Genomic DNA, 5978 nt, shown 5'->3' on the forward strand with positions numbered 1-5978 from the left:
CAAAGGCCTTCTTAAAGTCCAGGAAGATGACATCCACCCAAACACCCGCATCCAGGGACTTTGTGACCTGATCATAAAAAGAAACCAGGTTAGTTAGGCAGGACCTGCCCTCAAAGAACCCATGTTGGTTGCCCCTGAGCATTACCTCCCCTGCTGGGCCCTTGCAGATGTGCTCCTCGGTAATTTTCTCAAAGATCTTCCCAAGGACTGAGGTAAATTCCAGCAGGTGATGATCACTGTCACCCAGGTGGTTGAGTACCCACAGACCCCTCACCAGGTCATTGCCTGTGGCAAGGACCAAGTCCAGAAAGGCATTTCCCCTGGTGGAACTATGTACCAGGGGAATAGGCGGAGGTTAGGTGGAGGTCCTGTATCCTGGCTAGGAACCTACATGAGCAGTCGGACCTGGCTGACTGCTCCTCCCAGCAGATGGCTGGGTAGTTTAGGTCGTCCATGACAACCACACCCCTTGACCTTACAGCCTCTGTGAGCTGACCTGAAAATTCCAAACGGGTGCTGGGGTCATATCACCCCAGCCAAATATCTGTCCACACTCCTCTTGGAGACCCCAAGGTAGGAGAGCGCACCAGCTCACTTGGGAGCCCATTCCAGAGCCTAGCAGCCCTAATCGTAAAGTAATGCCTCCTGATGTCCAGCCCGAACCTTCTGTCTAATGATTTGTGGCCGTTATTCCGAGAAATCCCCGGTGGTGCTCGGGGGAACAGAGCCTCCCCCAATTCCTGTTGGTTCCCCCTGATGAGTTTGAAAATGGCCACCAGATCCCCTCTCAGCCTTCTCTTGTGGAGGCTGAATAGGTTAGCCTCTCTTTGTAGGGCCTGCCCCGCTGCCCCTTGACCATGCGAGTGGCCCTCCTCTGGACCCTCTCAATGCTAGCCACATCCCTCTTGAAGTGTGGCACCCAGAACTGGACGCAGTACTCCAACTGTGGCCTGACCAACGCCGCATAGAGGGGAAGGCTCACCTCCATGGACCTGCTTGTGATGCACCTCTAGATGCACGACAAGGTGTGGTTAGCCTTACCAACTGCTTCCTGGCATTGGCGGCTCATGTCCATCCTGGAGTCAACAATGATTCCAAGATCCCTTTCTGCCACCTTGTTGACAAGAAGGGTGTTCTCACCCTATAGGTGTGTTGCTGGTTCCTTCTCCCTAGATGCAGCACCTTGCACTTGTCTGCATTGAACTCCATCCTATTCTTATCCGCCCACCTCTGTAACCTGTCTAGATCTAGCTGGATGCTTTCCCCCCCCTTCAGCATGCCCACCTCGCCCCACATCTTGGTGTCGTCAGTGAATCTGGTCAGCAATCTTTCCACACCCACATCCAGATTGCTGATAAAGATGTTGAACAGTACAGGCCCAAGGACCGAGCCCTGGGGGATTCCACTGCCCACATCCCTCCAGGTTGAAAACGGCCCATCCACCACCATTCTCTGGGTGTGACCATCTAGACAATGTGCCATCTATCTGACTGTGTAGGCATCAATGCTGCAGTCACTTAGTTTTTTTAAGAGAATGTGGTGGGAAACTGTGCCAAAGGCCTTCTTAAAGTCCAGGAAGATGACATCTACCCCCAATACCCTCATCCAGCGACTTTGTGACCTGATCATAAAAAAAAAACAGGTTAGTCAGGCAGGACCTGCCCTCAATTAACCCATGTTGGTTGCCCCTGAGCATTACCTCGCCTGCTGGGCACTTGCAGATGTACTCTTTCATAATTTTCTCAAAGGTCTTCCCAGGGATCGAGGTAAGACTGACTGGCCTATAATTGCAAGGGTCCTCCTTTCTCCCCTTCTTATAAATGGGGACCATATTGGCCCTTTTCCAATCCTCTGGTACCTGGCCAGTGCCCCACGAGCACCTGTGCCAGGGGCCCCGCTATGACCACTGCCAATTCCCTCAGCACCCTTTGGTGAAGAGCATCTGGACCTACTGATTTAATCACATCCAGCCCCTCCAAAATTTCCCTAACTAGGTCGTCCCTGACCCTAGGCATGACGGTGCCTCCCCTGGGTCCATCCACAATTCTAGTGGGGGAGATGTCCCGGTCTCTGTTCAGGAATATGGAGGCAAAGAATTCATTAAAGACGTCAGCTTTTTCGTTTGCCGCAATCACCAGATTGCCAAGTCTGTCTTGTAGGGGCCCCATGTTACCCTTTCCTTTGTATTTCATAGATTTCATAAACATTAGGGCTGGAAGGGACCTTGGATTATCATCAAGTCCAGCCCCCTGCCCAGGGGGCAGGAAGTCAGCGGGCGTTATAGGATCCCAGCAAGATAAGCATACAAATTTCTCTTGAAGGCGTTCAATGTAGCTACTTGAACCACCTCCGGTGGCAGGCTATTCCAGACCTTGGGGGCTCGAACAGTAAGGAAATTCTTCCTTATGTCCAGTCTGAATCGGTCTTGCAGGCGTTTATAACCGTTTGACCTTGTCATCCCTTGGGATGCTCTGGTGATCAATCGTTCCCCCAGATCCTGGTGAACACCCCTGATAAACTTATAGGTGGCCATCAGATCGCCCCTGAGCCTGCGCTTTTCCAGGCTAAAGAGTCCCATAGCTCTCAGCCTGTCATCGTAAGGAAGAACTTTTTATTATCCTTAATTCTGGTCGATAGCCCTAGCTCCATCCCTGCCTTGGCCTTCCTAACAGCCTCCCTGCAGTCCTGAGCAACAGAGGTGTAATCCTTGGTGATAGCCCCTTGCTTCCACTGTTTGTATGCCTCCTTTTTTTGCCCTCAGGCAACCCTGGATGCCTTTGCTGAGCCATGGGGGCTTCTTAGCACTCCTGCCCCACTTGGTGTGCATTGGGACTGACTCCCTTTGAGCTTGGAGGATTGTCTTCTTGAGGAACAACCACCTGTCTTGGACTCCCATCTCACTGAAGCTCCGAGACCCCAATGCCTCTGCTACTAGACTTCTTAGCTTACAGAAGTCAGCCCTCCTGAAGTTGAAGACCTCTGCCTTGCTGCTTGCTTTCACCAGCCTCTGCTGGATAGTAAATTCCAGCAGGCGATGGTCACTGTCACTCAGGTGGTCGAGTACACGCAGACCCCTCACCAGGTCATTGCCTTTGGCAAGGACCAAGTCCAGCAAGGCATTTCCCCTGGTGGGACTATGCACCTCCTGGGTTAGGTGGAGGTCCTGTATCCTGGCTAGAAACCTACACGAGCGGTCAGACCTGGCTGACTGCTCCTCCCAGCAAATGTCTGGGTAGTTTAGGTCACCCAGGACAACCACATCCTGTGACTTTACAGCCTCCATGAGCTGACCTGAGGATTCCAGGTCCAGCTCGTCCCCCTGGTGAGGTGGTCTGTAGTAGATGCCCACTATCAAGTCAGTTTCCCTATGACCCCCTTGCATTCTTACCCAGAGTGGCTCATTTTGCCCCTCCTCTGGCCCCATCCTAATCATTGAGGACATGTACAGCTGTTTGATGTAGAGTGCTACACCCCTCCCTGCTTTTTTCCCTGCTCTGTCATAGTTTCATAGTTTCATAGTTGGTAGGGTCAGAAGGGACCTGAGCAGATCATCAAGTCCGACCCCTTGCCATGACAGGAAAGAGTACGGCAAGGTGTTCATCTAGCCTCCTCTTAAAGACCCCCCAGGGCAGGAGCCAGCACTACTTCTCTTGGAAGTTGGTTCCAGATCCTAGCCACCCTGACAGTGAAGTAGTGCCTCCTGATGTCTAGTCTGAATTTACCTTCTGCCAGCTTGTGACCGTTATTTCTAGTCACACCTGGTAGTGCTCGGGGGAACAGGGACTCCCGCAATGCCTGCTGGTCCTCTCTGACTAGTTTGTAAACGGCCACTAGATCCCCCCTCATCCTTCTGTTGTGGAGGCTGAACAGGTTCAGGTCCTGTAGCCTCTCCTCCTATGGCTGCCCTACTGCCCCCAATCATGTGGGTGGCCCTCCTCTAGACCCTCTCCATGTTGTCCACTCCCCTCCTGAAGTGTTGTGCCCAGAACTGGACACAGTACTCCAACTGCGACCTGATCAGTGTTGCATAGAGGGGGACGATCACCTCCTTCAAACTGCTCATGATGCATCTATAGATGCATGACAAGGTGTGGTTGGCCTTCCTGACTGCATCCCCACATTGGCAGCCCATGTTCATTTTGGCATCAATAATGACTCCAAGATCCTTTTCTGCCTCTGCACTAATGAGAAGGGAGTTCCCCAGCCTGTAGGTATGCTGCTGGTTCTTCTCCCCAAGGTGCTCTGTGTTGCCTGTACAGCCTGTAGCCCTCGATGTCCACTGCCCAGTCATGGGTAGAATCCCACCAAGTTTCCATGAGCCCCACTAGGTCTGGGTTTTTGCAATCTAGCAGGAGGGCAAGTTCATAGATTAATAGATTCATAGATGTAGGGTCAGAAGGGACCTTGCAGATCTTCTAGTCCGACCCCCGCCCTGGGCAGGAGAGAAAACTGGGCTCAAATGACCCCAGCTAGGTAATCATCAAGCCTCCTCTTAAAGACCCCCAAGGTAGGAGCCAGCACTACTTCCCTTGGAAGTTGATTCCAGATCCTAGTCGCCCTAACTGTGAAGTAGTGTTTTCTAATGTCTAGTCTGAACCTACTCTCTAACAGCTTATGTCCGTATGCCTTGTTACTCTTGGAGGCGTTCAGGGGAACAAGGTCTCTCCCATTCTCCACTGGTGCCCCCTAGTAAGTTTATAGATGGCCACCAGGTCCCCTCTCAGCCTTCTCTTGTAAAGGCTGAACAGGATAAGGTCCTGTAGCCTCTCCTCATAGGGTCTTCCCTGCTGTCCCCAGATCATTTGAGTGGCCCTCCTTTGGACCCTCTCAATGCTGTCCACATCCCTCCTGAAGTGTGTCACCCAGAACTGGACGCAGTACTCCAACTGCAGCCTGACCAGTGTCGCATAGAGGGGGAGGATCACCTCCTTGGCCTTGCTTGAGATGCTTCTGTGGATGCACGACAAGGTAGGGTTAGCCCTACTGACCATGTCCTTGTGTTGGCAGCCCATGTTCATCTTGGAATCAATGACTCCAAGATCTCTTTCTGCCACTGTGCTTTTGAGAAGAAAGTTCCCTAGCCTATAGGTATGCTGCTGGTTCTTGCTGCTCAAGTGCAGCACCCTGCACTTGTCAGGATTGAATCCCATCCTATTCTCATTTGCCCACCTCTGTAACCTGTCCAGGTCCAGCTGTATCCTGTCCCTCCCTTCTAGTGTGCCCACCTCACCCCAAATCTTGCTGTCATCTGCAAATTTAAACAAGCTGCTTTTCACTCGCTCGTCCAAGTCACTAATAAAGAAATTGAACAGTGTGGACCCAAGGACCTAGCCCTGGGGGACTCCACTGCTCACATCCCTCCAGGTTGAATATGACCCATACACCACCACTCTCTGAGTGTGGCCCCTCAGGCAATTTGCTATCCATCTGACTGTGTAGACATCAATGCCACAGTCACCTAGCTTTTTAATGAGAATGAGATGGGCGACAGTGTCAAAGGCCTTCCTGAAGTCCAGAAAGACTACATCCACTGCGACACCTGCATCCAATCATTTTGTGACCTGATCGTAGAAGGCAATCAGGTTGTTCTGACAGGACCTGCCCCTAATGAAACCATGCTGATAATCTTATCAAAGAGCTTCCCCAGGATCAAAGTAAGACTAACGGGTCCTCCTTCCTCCCTTTTTTGAAGAAGGGGACCACACTGGCCCTCTTCCAGTCATCCGGCACCTGGCCGGAGCACCACAAGTGCTCATAAAGCTGTGCCAGGGGCCCTGCGATGACCCCTGCCAATTCCCTCAACACCCTGGGGTGGAGAGCATCTGGACCTGCTAATTTGAACACATCCAGCCCCTCCAGAAGTTCCCTAACTCCCTGACCCTAGGCCTGGCGGAGTCTCTCCTGAGTCCGTCCCAAATCTTGGTGGAGGAGTCCCGGCCCCTGCACAAAAAAAGCAGCAGTTCCTCCTGCTTATTCCC

The sequence above is a fragment of the Alligator sinensis genome, unplaced genomic scaffold (assembly GCF_000455745.1).
Source record: "Alligator sinensis unplaced genomic scaffold, ASM45574v1 scaffold1485_1, whole genome shotgun sequence".
NCBI lineage: Eukaryota > Metazoa > Chordata > Crocodylia > Alligatoridae > Alligator > Alligator sinensis.